Source organism: Erpetoichthys calabaricus, chromosome 11 (genome assembly GCF_900747795.2).
Source record: "Erpetoichthys calabaricus chromosome 11, fErpCal1.3, whole genome shotgun sequence".
NCBI lineage: Eukaryota > Metazoa > Chordata > Cladistia > Polypteriformes > Polypteridae > Erpetoichthys > Erpetoichthys calabaricus.
In genome coordinates this window covers 48385344-48401128 of record NC_041404.2, presented here as the reverse complement: position 1 = coordinate 48401128, position 15785 = coordinate 48385344, and the positions used below count along the sequence as shown (strand labels likewise).

The window sequence follows — 15785 nt, the reverse complement described above, 5'->3', positions numbered from 1 at the left end:
CTCTAAATTATTGAATTCAGGTGTTTCATTGTTAATAGGGACATAAAATCAGCACATAGCCATGCAATCTCCATTAACAAACAGAATGGGTCGTACTGAAGAGCTAGGTGACTTTAAACATGCCACTGTCAGAAGATGTCACCTTTGCCACAAGTAAGTGTGTGAAAATTCTGCTCTGTTAGATCTGTCCCAGTCAAGTCTAAGTGTTATTATTGTGAAGTGGAAGTGCAGAGGAGCAACAGCAGCTCAGACATGAAGTGGTAGACCATGTAAACTCACAGAATTGGGCCATCGAGTGCTGAGGTGTGGAAAAATGGCCTTTCCTCTGTGGCATCATTCACAGCAGAGCTCCAAACTGCCTCTGAAAGCAACATCAGCACAATAACTGTGTGATGAGAGCTTCATGAAGTGGGTTTCCATGCCTGAGCAGGTGCACACAAGCCTAAGATCACTATGTGCTGTGATCAAACATCGGCTGCACTCGTGTAAAGCACATCATCATTGGACTCTCCATCTTCTCTGGGGTGATGAATCTCACTTCACTATCTGGCAGTCTGATAGACCAATCTGGAGTTACTGGATGCCAGGAGAACGCTACCTTCTAGATTGCATAGTGCCTACTGGATAGCTTGGTGGAGGAGGAATAATGGTAGGGCTTGGGCTCACCCTCTTGGTGCCAGTGAAGGGTTCTGTTAATGCTACAGCATGCCAAGGCATGCTGTACTTTATGGCAGCCGCTTGGAGAAGACCCTTTTCTGTTGCAGCATGACTGTGTCCCTGTGTTAAAAGCCACAGAGGAACTCAAGTCGAGAGCTCTGATCTCAACCTTACTGAACACCATTATGATGTATTTGAATGCCGACTGTGACCCTGGTGGTCTCATCCAGCATCAGTACCTGACCTCACAAAGGTTCTTTTGGGTGAATGGACACACTGCAAAATTTTGTGACAAACCTTCTTCACCACTTTTATCCAAACCAGCTTACAAAAGAGGTCAAACATAATCGACTAACATCAGCCTGGGGGCTGTTTTGAAGCGAGTTTTACAGGACAAGTTTTCATAATTGACCATCACAAGAGAAGAGCGACACAAGACCGGACCAGAGCAACACAAGACTAGTTGCTCTTATTTTAGCTGTTAAGAACCTCACATTAAACCATTATTAACTAGAGAGATCCTCACAGAACAAGCAAGTCTTCAAACGTCTCTAAAGAGTTTGGATGGAGGTGGATCGCTCATTCCACCACCAGGGAGCTTCAGATGAAAAGAGTCTGCATTGAGATTTAATGTGACGCAGAAGTGGTTCTCACCAGACGGCTTTCATTAGCAGACTTGTGTAGGTGAGACGGAACACAGGACCTCATGAGGAAAGTATTTGAATTTAATGTATGCTACCATAGGGAACCAGAGTAGCGGCCTGAGAAGAGGAGTGACATGCGTCACTGCAGATCCTTACAAGCAGGAGTGTGGCACTAGCAGGCCACTGCAGATAATAATAATTCTTTGCATTTATATAGCGCTTTTCTCACTACTCAAAGCGCTGACTGCAGCAGCATGTCTCGTATTCAAGTCATATTTTATACAGCGTCCCAACTTTTTTTTGGAATTGAGGTTGGAAACAACACAATGAGTGCCCATCTCTGCCTGCTATGTTGGAAGATGTGTTTCTTCCATGAAGAGTGACCAATCAGGGACTGAGACATTGCATTGAGCAGGATCCAATCCGGGATGAGCCACGTAAAATGTACAAACCAACCAGAGCAGGGGTCGCCAACTCCGGTCCTGGAGGACCACCATGGCTTCAGGTTTTCATTCTAACCCTTTTCTTAATTAGTGACCTGTTTTTGCTGCTACTTAACTTCTTTTGAATTAATTTTAGTTGACTTGTTTAAAGATTTGTTCCTCTGAATTCCTTCATTTCTTTCCTTGAATGGCACCCAAACAGAAATGAAATGTGAAGTGAGTGAGCCAACAGAAGACCAACTAAGTCAAGGCCTCAAACTCCAACTAATTTCACTCCAACCAGCTGCTTAATTAGGTGCTGATTCTTGTCGTTAATTAAACCCGTTCTTTAATTCCATGGCTTGTTACTGCTCTCATTGTGCAGTAGCAGACATTTCTGAAATTGTCGATTTTCTCTTTTCTGAAAGCTCTGTGGTCAAATGTTTTGTGGACCTGAGCAGATCAGCATTCCTGAGACCTTCATCTTTCCTAATTCTCAGATATTGTATGATGGTCACAGATTGCTGGTCGTGTTTTGGTTCATTTTGTATCTCATTGTTTGATGGCTAATTAAGGTAAAAAGAAACAATTAAAGGGGTCTAAGTCTTCAAGAGCAAATCAATTAAAATGAATTCGAATGAAGTTAATTAGCAGCAACAACAGGTCACTAATTAAGAAAAGGGTTAGAATTAAAACCAGCAGCCATGGTGGCCCTGCAGGACCGAAGTTGGCGAACCCTGAACCAGAACGTCAGAATTCTTTGTGATAGGCCACCCTGGAGGTTTTTTTTAAAAGTATCCGGCTCTGGAAAGGGTTTTAAGAAGTTTTGATTTTTGTGGATGGAAAGCTAGATGGTGTAGTGTGGATGAAAGGTGAAAACAGTGACAAATGTCTGCGTGTTTAAACAACAACACAGTAATCTGGATGGAGTCTTAATCTGACTAGTCTGCAGCTAGCCCCCCAGACAAAATCAAACAGTTGTGATTTTTGTCTTGGGTCATAAGGGTGGGTTCATGCCCATGCAAGAGCTGCCAACCTGAAGTGCAGCTGCAAGGAAACGGGAAACGCAAACAGAGGAGAGGCTCATCCATTCGAGGTTGCAGATGAATTTGCCATACCTGGAAAGTAATAGGGTGTTGCAGTGTGTTAGTCATTATGGATGCAACTAGACAATAAGCCCGTTACAATAATGGGCGCTAGAACAGTAGTGCATAAACATTAGTAGGAACAGTCTATATTAAATGGCAAGGGACCTTGACCTCATTCTGTTTCTTGTCTTAATTTTTTTTTGTCAAAAATATTTTTGCAAGAAGCCTTAAGTAAAATAATAATAAAAATAAAATAGAAACGTATAGGGCGGCATGGTGGCACAGTGGGTAGCGCTGCTGCCTCGCAGTTGGGAGACCTGGGGACCTGGGTTCGCTTCCCGGGTCCTCCCTGCGTGGAGTTTGCATGTTCTCCCCGTGTCTGCGTGGGTTTCCTCCAGGCGCTCCGGTTTCCTCCCACAGTCCAAAGACATGCAGGTTAGGTGGATTGGCAATTCTAAATTGGCCCTATTGTGTGCTTGGTGTTTGTGTGTGTCCTGCAGTGGGTTGGCACCCTGCCTGGGATTGGTTCCTGCCTTGTGCCCTGTGTTGGCTGAGATTGGCTCCAGCAGACCCCCGTGACCCTGTATTCGGATTCAGCGGGTTGGAAAATGGATGGATGGATGGATAGAAACGTATATGACAATACAGTAAGTATAATTAATATTACATTTATCACCTCCTCTGTGGCTGTTGATTGATAAGTTGTTTCCGTCATGAAGATCTCCTATCCTGCCTCTCTTTATTTTAGCTTGCTGTGGCGTCTCTCCAGCAAGTACTGTCCAGTTCCCCAGCAAGTATTTTAACTCTTTCAGGGCTGATGTTGACTTTTGTCGAAATTCAGGGGTAGAGGATGGTAATTAGCTGAAAACGACGACAAAACTCGCGTTATGTTTTAGTTCAACTCTCTTTGCTAGAAGGAAAGTTAGCTTTGTTGATTTGACCTCGATTCCCTGCGCATGCATGAGTAGCGAACAGCAAACAACCTCTAAAATTTCATCGACATCTGACGAGAGACCAAAGCGAATGCACAAAGCAAAATACTCCATGGATGACATTAGTATCGACAAATTGGACTCTGACTTGCCAGACTTCAGTTTTGATGCAAGTGATCTGAAGATGGAGACTGAAAGCAAAAGTGAGGTACCGGCTTCAGCTGATCTGTCCCCAGTTGATCGTGGTGTTGGACACGATTGTGTAGCCGATGCACCAATGGGAACGTTCGCCTGGGAGGACCGCCGCTTATTATGGCAAGAGGTACAAAACAGATTGAGTAGCACTGCTACGTGAAGACAGGCCAGGCAGCCTGTCTGGCCATCGTGCTGCCCCTACACAACCACCAGAGACGCTGAACATGCAGCCACAGCAACAGACATTTGATGTTGATTTACATGTGAAACCTTTGCTTTGTGTGCTTTGTGTGAGTTGCCTGCAAAAAATATTCAGCCCTCAAAGAGTTAATCTGTGCTGGCGTGCAGCTGATTATTTTATGTGTGGCGTCTCCCCAGCAACGGATTTTATGCGCGTGAAAATAAATCTACTTTTAAAAGTCATCCTATTGTAATATCATGAAAATTCGTATATTTAGGAAAACCCCATCAACGACTGACACTTCACCGGGCCAAGTTTGTTAATCGCAAATCTGACATCCTAGGAGTGAACACTTGCACAACAACAAACATTAATCCCACCTCTTTGAGAAAGCTGGTTTCCACGTCTCAGTACCCGATTGGATTTTTCGTGCCTTATGTTTTAGGTGTTACCTCATTTACCGAAATCCGATTGGATCGGCCGCGCGATATTTTATAGGTCCCGCCCTCTCTGTCTTGTGTGACGCGTCAGGCGGCCTTTGAAGCATCTGCTTTGAAGCGTCGCACCGCGCCCCACGCATGCGCACTTCACCAGAAGACACACACACATACACGGACACTGGACTCACACAGGGGTTTTATTAAAGAGGATGAGAAATCAAGCAAAATGACGACACCTTTCATTGGTTGGCTGAACCGATTACAATATGCAAGCTTTGCAGACACCTGAGGCCTTTGCCTGAAGAAGGGACCTGAGCAGCCCCGAAAGCTTGCATACTGTAATCGGTTCAGTTAGCCAATAAAAGCTGCCATTTTCAGATCATTACCATTAGCATCCTAGCTACAGAGCAGTGAATGGGCCAGCACCTATATATATGGAGACACTCGTGAGGTCCTGTGCTCCTTCTCGACCACTCAAGTCTACTGATGAACAAGGTCTGGTGATGCCAACTAAGCACGGCATCAAATCTCAATCCAGACTCTTTATGTGTGCAGCCCCTAGATTGTTGAAAGGAGAGTCAATTATTATCCAGGCTGAGAGGGGTTCCCAAACTTTTTCATGACTGTATGTCAAACATTTTCAAACATGTCATATATAGTGTTACGTGATCAAGTAACCACGTCACCAATATAGCTTATTGCACATATTCAATTAATAATGATCTCAGACAGAGAAGATTCAGAGTTCAGAAAGTTTATGGCAGATGGGAAAAAGCTCATTTTTAGTCAGTTTGTGGATATTGCGCTAAAGCATCTACTTGATAGGAGGAACCTCAAACAAAAAGAATTTCCAGGCTGAGTAGTGGTTTGTCACCATTCTCACAATCCTGCTCATATGCCACTCCTGTATTTTTCTTGGCCTGCCAGACCTGCTGGGTTTAACAGCAACTGTGCCTGTGGCCTTCCATTTCCTGATTCCATTCCTTACAGTTGAGACTGACAGTTTAAACCTCAGAGATGGCTTTTTGTAGTCTTCCCCTAAACCAGGAGACTCAACCATCTTTGTTTTCAGATCTTTGGAGAGTTGCTTTGAGGATCCCATGCTGTCACTCTTCAGAGGAGAGTCAAAGGGAAGGAAGCACAACTTGCAATTGACCACCTTAAATACCTTTATATCTCATGACTGGACACACCTGTCTATGAAGTTCAAGGCTTAACGAGCTCATCCAACCAATTTGGTGTTGTCAATAATCAGCATTGAGCAGTGACAGGCATTCAAATCAGCACAATGACAAGGGGACCCACATTTGTGCACAGCCAGTTTTTCACATTTGATTTAATGTCATACAACTAGATACTGCTTCACTAAAAATCTTTGTTCGGAAAACACCACAGTACTCAGATGTTCCTAGGAAATGAAAGACATACTACTATTATCTTTATTGTTGAAAGGAGAGTCAATTATTATCCAGGCTGAGAGGGGTTCCGAAAATTTTTCATGACTGTATGTCAAACATTTTCAAACATGTCATATATAGTGTTACGTGATCAAGTAACCACGTTACCAATATAGCTTATTGCACATATTCAATTAAAAATGATCTCAGACAGAGGAGATTCAGACTTCAGAAAGTTTATGGCAGATAGGAAAAAGCTATTTTTTAGTCAGTTTGTGCATATGCAGATTGCGCTAAAGCATCTACAGTACCTGATAGGAGGAACCTCAAACAAAAAGAATTTCCAGGCTGAGTAATGTCCTTGATAATGTTTTTAGCGCTTCTCACATAGCAAGTCTTATACAAGAGTTCAAGTGATGGCAGTTCATGACCTCTGCTGTATTCACGACCCGCTGCAGGGCTTCTTTAGCAGCAGCCGCCTCTGGGCAGCTGTCCTACCAGGCTGTCATGCTCTCTGTGGTCCATCTATAGAAATTGACCAGCGCCCTCTTGGTGAGGTTAGCTCTCCTTAGCTTCCTCAGAAAACAGAGGTGCTGTTGTGCATGGCCTATTACAACCAAGGTGTTGTTGGCTCAGGGCAGGTCCTCTGAGATGGTGACTCCTAGAAAGTTCAAGCTGGAAACTCTCCACAGCCTCTGCATTGATTGTTATTGGACTGTGATTGGTGTTTTTTGTGGTCACGTCTCGAGTACTCCAGCTCTCCACCAAGATGTTGCAGATAATTTAAAATGCAGCGGCATGTCAGGTGTTCAACCATCGGAGATGGGCGCATGTCACTCCTCTTTTCAGATCATTACCATTAACATCCTAGCTACAGAGCAGTGAATGGGCCAGCACCTGCATATATGGAGACACTCGTGAGGTCCTGTGCTCCTTCTCGACCACACAGGTCTATTGATGAACAAGGTCTGGTGATGCCAACTAAGCACGGCATCAAATCTCAATCCAGACTCTTTATGTGTGCAGCCCCTAGATGGTGGAACGAGCTGCCCACCTCCACTTGAAATTGTGACTCCCTCAGTGTTTTGCAGAACTGTCTGAATATTCTGTTCTTCTGTGAATTTCCATCTAGTTGATAATGTCTTTGTTACTTTTTGTAGCCTATTAAGCATCTAAAGCAGCATCAGCACAGTTGGGTAGTCAGAATAATATGCTGTTTCGAAAAGTGAAACTGTAGTTGAAAGCCACCATCGAGTTGTGTAATTTCTCATCCCCTGTGATTCCGAGTTGTGTAATCGGACATTTTTAATTAACAAGATCAGCAGCAGCAGTCGTCAAGCTTGACGTCCTCTTTGACTAGAAGTCGTGTAACATGACGCCGGCTTTAGCTGTCAGACTTTGCGTTTGGTGCCCCTGGCTGATGCATTTGTGTTGCTGCTGAAATAAACGCCGCGATCAAATGTAAACTGTGAGCAGAACAATAGAGACGCTGCATATTAATAATTCAGTCTGCCAAAACCGGCAATAGATTGTCTTATCAATTACTCCTCAATATTTTTAGGCAGGATTGAATGCTGAAATGATGAGTTTATGTCAAGGAACTGTTTTTACTAAATGCGGTAGGCTGTTAGATGAATTATGTGGGAGAGTTCATACTTCAGAATGGCAGCAAATTAAAAAAGTAATTTTCCCCACAGGCACAAGGCAAGCGACGCCTTTTACTGGTGAAATTTTTCATTATTCTGAGTCAGCAATAATGCTTTAAACTTTAGATGTAATCCCATAATTGCCAGGACTTCCTCCAGGGAATTCTACATCATATCTGCTTAAGTCTTCTGTTATTCCAAAGTGGGAATGCGCAAAAAGCCTACAGCAAAGTCTTCAGGAATGTTATTAAAAGATGACATTTTATTTTATCGATCCAACTTTTTAAAAGTATGACCTTACCTTGATTCATCTGCTAATTCTAAAATTCCTGCTTTAAAGAGGCGAATGGAGCCAAAGGGAGATAAAGGGAAAGAAGACCTGAGCGGCATTGCTATTTCGTATGTGCTTGATGCTTACTTTAGGAGAGTCGCTGTGACACTAAAATCAATATTGCTGATCCACCGTTTCTCTTGCATAAGCAGAAGCCCTTTACGTTAATGACGCAGTCACGGGAACTATTAAATACTAGCCATCTTTATATATAATACACTACAGTGGCTGTTCGTTTGTCTTTCCAGGATGTTAAATCACCCATAGCTCGCAAACCATTTGACCTATTCACCTGAAATTTCGTACACATATACTCAGTGACGTCTACTATCCACTTTCGGGGTGATGATTGACCTCCAAGGTTATTCCTCTTTTTATTTTATTGTAGAATCAACTCTCTGCAGCGGCAAGCAGGTCGGCCATTCAGCGCATGCGTACGGGCGCCGTTCTCATCCCTACCACCTTCGCCATCACTTCCCCTACCTTTTCATATCATAAATTATTCTTGAGGCAGATTGAAGACTGTAAGATGGGACGCTACATAGCACTCAACCCGACACAGATTGGACACGGGAGGCACGTATAAAATGAATAAACTGTTTATTATTCTTCAGCTGGAGGGCACGTCTTCCCCGTAATCCCTCCGGCCACAACACAGTCCTAAGCACAGTATACAAGTACCATCAAGCACTCTTCTTCTCTCTCTGGCACCATCACTCCTCCCAGGCAACCTTGTCCTCCACCACCTGATTCTGGCCGCTGAGTGATGGCTGCTGGCTCCTTTTACAGTGGGGCAAAAAAAGTATTTAGTCAGCCACCAATTGTGCAAGTTCTCCCAGCTGCCGGACGGAGTCGGTGCTGTTTGAAGGGTTAACGATTATGGCGCGTTCAGCTGCAACCTCAGTCCTATATTTCTTTATTCATTCCGTTATGGTGTGTAAAATAGCAGACATTAGATCTTGGAAAGTGAGAGGATGCCTGAGGAGTGGAGAAGAAGTGTACTGGTGCCGATATTTGAGAATAAGGGGGATGTGCAGGACTGCAGTAACTACAGGGGGATAAAATTGATGAGCCACAGCATGAAGTTATGGGAAAGAGAAGTGGAAGCTCAGTTAAGAAGTGAGGTGATGATTAGTGAGCAGCAGTATGGTTTCATGCCAAGAAAGAGCACCACAGATGTGATGTTTGCTCTGAGGATCTTGATGGAGAAGTTTAGAGAAGGCCAGAAGGAGTTGCATTGCGTCTTTGTGGACCTGGAGAAAGCATATGACAGGGTGCCTCGAGAGGAGTTGTGGTATTGTATGAGGAAGTCGGGAGTGGCAGAGAAGTATGTAAGAGTTGTACAGGATATGTACGAGGGAAGTGTGAAAGTGGTGAGGTCTGCGGTAGGAGTGACGGAGGTGGGATTACATCAGGGATCGGCTCTGAGCCCTTTCTTATTTGCAACGGTGATGGACAGGTTGGCAGACGAGATTAGACAGGAGTCCCCGTGGACTATGATGTTTGCTGATGACATTGTGATCTGAAGCGATAGTAGGGAGCAGGTTGAGGAGACCCTGGAAAGGTGGAGATGTGCTCTAGAGAGGAGAGGAATGACGGTCAGTAGGAACAAGACAGAATACATGTGTGTAAATAAGAGGGAGGTCATTGGAATGGTGAGGATGAGGGAGTAGAGTTGGCGAAGGTGGATGAGTTTAAATACTTGGGATCAACAGTACAGAGTAATGGGGATTGCGGAAGAGAAGTGAAAAAGAGAGTGCAGGCAGGGTGGAGTGGGTGGAGAAGAGTGTCAGGAGTGATTTGTGACAGACGGGTATCAGCAAGATTTAAAGGGAAGGTCTACCGGACGGTAGTGAAACCAGCCATGTTATATGGGTTGGAGACGGTGGCACTGACCAGAAAACAGGAGACAGAGCTGGAGGTGGCAGAGTTAAAGATAATAAGATTTGCATTGGGTGTGACGAGGATGGACAGGATTAGAAATGAGGACATTAGAGGGTCAGCTCAAGTTGGATGGTTGGGAGACTAAAGTCAGAGAGGTGAGATTGCGTTGGTTTGGACATGTGCAGAGGAGAGATGCTGGGTATATTGGGAGAAGGATGCTAAGGACAGAGCTGCCAGGGAAGAGGAAAAGAGGAAGGCCTAAGAGAAGGTTTATGGATGTGGTGAGAGAAGACATGCAGGTGATGGGTGTAACAGAGCAAGATGCAGAGGACAGAAAGATATGGAAGAAGATGATTCGCTGTGGCAACCCCTAATGGGAGCAGCCAAAAGAAGAAGAAGACAGATGGGCTTCTCTTCTGTTTGCGTGGTCCACAAAACACTGCGTTGGCTGACAGGGCCGGGCACTGTACTGGCACTGTGTGAAGAGTTAATGGTTGGGGTGCATTCAGCCTCAGTCTCTGCCCTTATTTTAATTGTATTCTAGTATAAAAAAAACACAATTAATCAGATAGACGCGCTTTTCTTCTATTTGTGGTGTTCAAATCATACGTGTTCTTTGTTCCTCGTCTCTACATTCTATGCATCTTGCCGCCAACTGAAGGCTCATGGGTTTTCATCTCTCACATGTAAAGATCCCACTCTTCTATCTAACGAGAAGATCAAATCTGCTTGATTTTACCATAACCAGTTGCAGTCTAGTTGTTCTTAGTCGGTGGGCATGTCACATTACATGATCAGCTTGACAGAAGTGTGTCACCATTTGCCTCTGACTGGCTAAGATTGTGCAAATGAAGGCTAAACTGGAAAAGTCGTCTACTGTGATAGAGGCTTTACAGGACAAGGGTACAAGACTGACATCACAAGTGAAGAGCTCAGAACAGAAATTCAAGCAAATCATAATTTATAGGCTACAAAGCCATTATCAACTAGATGGAAATTCACAGAACAAGAGAATCTTCAGACAGTTCTGCAAAACACTGAGGGAGTCACAATTTCAAGTGGAGGTGGGCAGCTCGTTCCACCATCTAGGGGCTGCACACATAAAGAGTCTGGACTGAGATTTGATGCCATGCTTAGTTGGCATCACCAGACCCTGTTCATCAGTAGACCTGAGTGGTTGAGAAGGAGCACAGGACCTCACGAGTGTCTCCATATATGCAGGTGCTGGCCCATTCACTGGTCTGTAGCTAGGATGTTAATGGTAATGATCTGAAAAGAGGAGTGACATGCGCCCATCTCCGATGGTTGAACACCAGACATGCTGCTGCATTTTAAATTATCTGCAACAGCTTGGTGGAGAGCTGGAATATTCAAGACGTGACCACAAAAAACACCAATCACAGTCCAATAATGATCAATGCAGAGGCTGTGGAGAGTTTCCAGCTTGAACTTTCTAGGAGTCACCATCTCAGAGGACCTGCCCTGAGCCAACAACACCTTGGTTGTAATAGGCCATGCACAACAGCACCTCTGTTTTCTGAGGAAGCTAAGGAGAGCTAACCTCACCAAGAGGGTGCTGGTCAATTTCTATAGATGGACCACAGAGAGCATGACAGCCTGATAGGACAGCTGCCCAGAGGCGGCTGCTGCTAAAGAAGCCCTGCAGCGGGTCGTGAATACAGCAGAGGTCATGAACTGCCATCACTTGAACTCTTGTATAAGACTTGCTATGTGAGAAGGGCTAAAAACATTATCAAGGACATTACTCAGCCTGGAAATTCTTTTTGTTTGAGGTTCCTCCTATCAGGTAGATGCTTTAGCGCAATCTGCATATGCACAAACTGACTAAAAAATAGCTTTTTCCTATCTGCCATAAACTTTCTGAAGTCTGAATCTTCTCTGTCTGAGATCATTTTTAATTGAATATGTGCAATAAGCTATATTGGTAACGTGGTTACTTGATCACGTAACACTATATATGACATGTTTGAAAATGTTTGACATACAGTCATGAAAAAGTTTGGGAACCCCTCTCAGCCTGGATAATAATTGACTGTCCTTTCAACAATAAATATCACAGTGGTATGTCTTTCATTTCCTAGGAACATCTGAGTACTGCGGTGTTTTCCGAACAAAGATTTTTAGTGAAGCAGTATCTAGTTGTATGACATTAAATCAAATGTGAAAAACTGGCTGTGCACAAATGTGGGTCCCCTTGTCATTTTCCTGATTTGAATGCCTGTCACTGCTCAATGCTGATTACTTACAACACCAAATTGGTTGGATGAGCTCATTAAGCCTTCATAGACAGGTGTGTCCAGTCATGAGATATAAAGGTATTTAAGGTGGTCAATTGCAAGTTGTGCTTCCCTTTGACTCTCCTCTGAAGAGTGACAGCATGGGATCCTCAAAGCAACTCTCCAAAGATCTGAAAACAAAGATGGTTGAGTCTCCTGGTTTAGGGGAAGGCTACAAAAAGCCATCTCTGAGGTTTAAACTGTCAGTCTCAACTGTAAGGAATGGAATCAGGAAATGGAAGGCCACAGGCACAGTTTCTGTTAAACCCAGCAGGTCTGGCAGGCCAAGAAAAATACAGGAGCGGCATATGAACAGGATTGTGAGAATGGTGACAGACAACCCACAGATCACCTCCAAAGACCTGCAAGAACATCTTGCTGCAGATGGTGTATCTGTACATCGTTCTACAATTCAGCAAAATTTGCACAAAGAACATCTGTATGGTAGGGTGATGAGAAAGAAGCCCTTTCTGCACTCACGCCACAAACAGAGTCGCTTGTTGTATACAAATACTCATTTAGACAAGCCAGATTCATTTTGGAACAAAGTGCTTTGGACTGATGAGACAAAAATTGAAATATTTGGTCAGAACAAAAAGGGCTTTGCATGGCGGAAGAAGAACACCGCATTCCAAGAAAAACACCTGCTACTACTACTACTGTCACATTTGATGGAGGTTCCATCATGCTGTGGGGCTGTGTGGCTAGTTCAGGGACTGGGGACCTTGTTAAAGTCGAGGGTCGGATGAATTCAACCCAATATCAACAAATTCTTCAGGATAATGTTCAAGCATCAGTCACAAAGTTGAAGTTACGCAGGGGTTGGATATTCCAACAAGACAATGGCAACGAAATCTATAAAGGCATTCATACAGAGGGAGAAGTACAATGTTCTGGAATGGCCGTCACAGTCCCCTTGACTTGAATATCATCGAAAATCTATGGAATGATTTGAAGCAGGCTGTCCATGCTCGGCAGCCATCAAATTGAACTGAACTGGAGAGATTTGGTATGGAAGAATGGTGAGAAATACCTCCATCCAGAATCCAGAGGCTATAGGAGGACAGCGTCTAGAGGCTGTTAGATTTACAAAAGGAGGCTCAACTAAGTACTGATGTCATATCTCTGTTGGGGTGCCGAAATTTATGCACCTGTCTAATTTTGTTATGATGCATATTGCATATTTTCTGTTAATCCAATAAACTTAATGTCACTGCTGAAATACTACTGTCTCCATAAGGCATGTCATATATTAAAAGGAAGTTGCTACTTTGAAAGCTCAGCCAATGATGAACAAAAATCCAAAGAATTAAGAGGGGTTCCCAAACTTTTTCATATGACTGTATTTTGTAGGACTATTCTATTTTTTCCTTTTTTTTAACTTGAACTCAGTTTTTAAATTACTGCATTATTTGTATTCTGTTCTTTCATTGTGTTACACAATGTCAATAAAGTGGTTGAACTTGAGCAAAGCTCAGACCAGGAGTTGTGCCACATACTCTGTCAGATATGGTTTGATCTTGAGGATGTTGTATAGAGGGGGTCTGCAAAACCCCTTAGGACCCCAAGCATAAACTCAATTTTATTTCCATATGTGTTAGCAGTGGGATTTCATTTACTGAGAACAATGACATTAAGCAGACGTACTGTAGGTGCCCTGGTTTCATGTAGAATACACACGACACACTCCTGAATTAAGGATGGTGGGTTTTCTGCATTGGATTTTCTTTTTCCCTTTTATTTTTTCCAGTTTGCCATTGTGCTTCTTCTGCACGGAAAAAGTTTATGGTTAATAATTACTGTGACAATGCCTTCCACTGCACGTGGCCATTCTGGAAAAAAGTCAGTTTCATAACCCTGTGTTGCTGCTGAGTGGGGCTCAGTCAGCTTTTCTCAATTCCTGCCAGGTGCTAATTCTACAACCAAAGCACATTTTCCCAAACTCAACTTGGGACCTTTCTAACAGGTGGCTTTCATCTGACCCAACCAACTTCAGTTGAAGTCAGCTTGACTTACTAAACAATATGGCGATCTTCCTACCTTTAACCTTTCAATGCATGGTTGCCTCATAAGAGGGAGCTTTGTATTACAAATGAACATTTCAGTGTTTGGCCTACAGGAACCGATTAGCTTCCCAAGACCTAAGTGGAAAATGCACATTATCAAATAATCTGCTTTGTGGTGCGCACATATAGCAGGCACACATGAAACTGTATATCAAGACCCCTTTACTGTGCAATAGAATGGCCATGGGTACGTGCTGTTTGGTAATTGGCATTGGTATGGTATGGCGAGGTGGAGCATTTTTAGAATTCTTTTCAAAGTGACTTACAAAGGGTAACTTTATGTTAGTCACAGACAGGTGATTAATTAGTCTTATTAACAAAAAAATCAAATATAAATTTAAGTACTATATAAGAATGAAGACACTAGATTTATGTGGTGCACAAGTCCTGTTTGTTTGGGATTTGTGTTTAGCAGGTATGTTTAATTTTGGAGCAACTCATTGGGGGTCTCAGATAATCAATTTAAATTAGAACACCCCTTCCAAAGGCTGCCACTCTTCACATGGCCCTCTGTAGGGGTCCTATTCATCGATTTGGGCCTCAGCCTACTTTCTGAGTGATCAGAATAAAATCAGGAATGAGGAAACTCATTAACCAAAGTCATTAATTAAAAGGCAGAAATGAGCCTCCCCTCATGTGCAGGGGATTCAGAAAATATTGAGACCCCTTCACTGTCTGCATACTTTATTATGTTGTAGATTTCATTTGAAATTGATACATTTGTCTTTCTGCACAATGATAAAGTTTGTTCTATCTATCTATCTATCTATCTATCTATCTATCTATCTATCTATCTATCTATCTATCTATCTATCTATCTATCTATCTATTTTCCATCCATCCATCCATCCATTTTCCAACCCGCTGAATCCAAACACAGGGTCACGGGGGTCTGCTGGAGCCAATCCCAGCCAACACAGGGCACAAGGCTATCTATTATGCTTTTAACATTGATATCTCTATCTATTTTATAGTGCATTTCTCATCTATCTATCTATCTATCTATCTATCTATCTATCTATCTATCTATCTATCTATCTATCTATCTATCTATCTATCTATCTATCTATCTATCTATCTATCTATCTATCTATTGCCTTATAGTGTGTGGGGACTGGCCTGGGTAAAGACAGGCGGACACCAAAGGTTCAAACACCAACACACGTTTATTATACAATTTCATATTTACAGTGCACACAACCCAATGCCCCAGCACCAATCACCTGTCAAGTCCTGGCGTCTTTACAATGCCTCTCTTCTCCTGACCGCCTCTACTCCTCTCCACTGAGCTCTGTCCTCTTCCTACCGACTCCAGCCATCGAATGGAGGGAGGCGGCCCCTTTTTTCCCCATCCGGATGTGCTCCAGGTGCTTCCCAGCGAGCCTCTTCCGGCACTCCCTGTGCACCCGGAAGCACTCTGGGTGTCCCTGGTCTTCGTCCCCCTAGCACTTCCGGGTATGGCGGAAGTGTTGCGGGCCAGGGCTCTCCAGGCATCTGGGCGCCCCCAGGCGGTGACCACGGGCCCCTATAGGGTTGAGCTTCCATGCTCCTTTCCCGTGGTCCCCATAGCCCCCAGCCGCTCGCCACACTATCTATCTATCTATC

The 15785-nt window shown here is 43.6% G+C and overlaps 1 protein-coding gene across 5 annotated transcripts in view; it reads left to right on the top strand.

Annotated features, from left to right (window-relative positions):
• The window catches only part of tenm2b (teneurin transmembrane protein 2b), a 1820998-nt gene that overhangs the window by 1543438 nt on the left and 261775 nt on the right, over positions 1–15785 (top strand). The window lies entirely within an intron of this gene.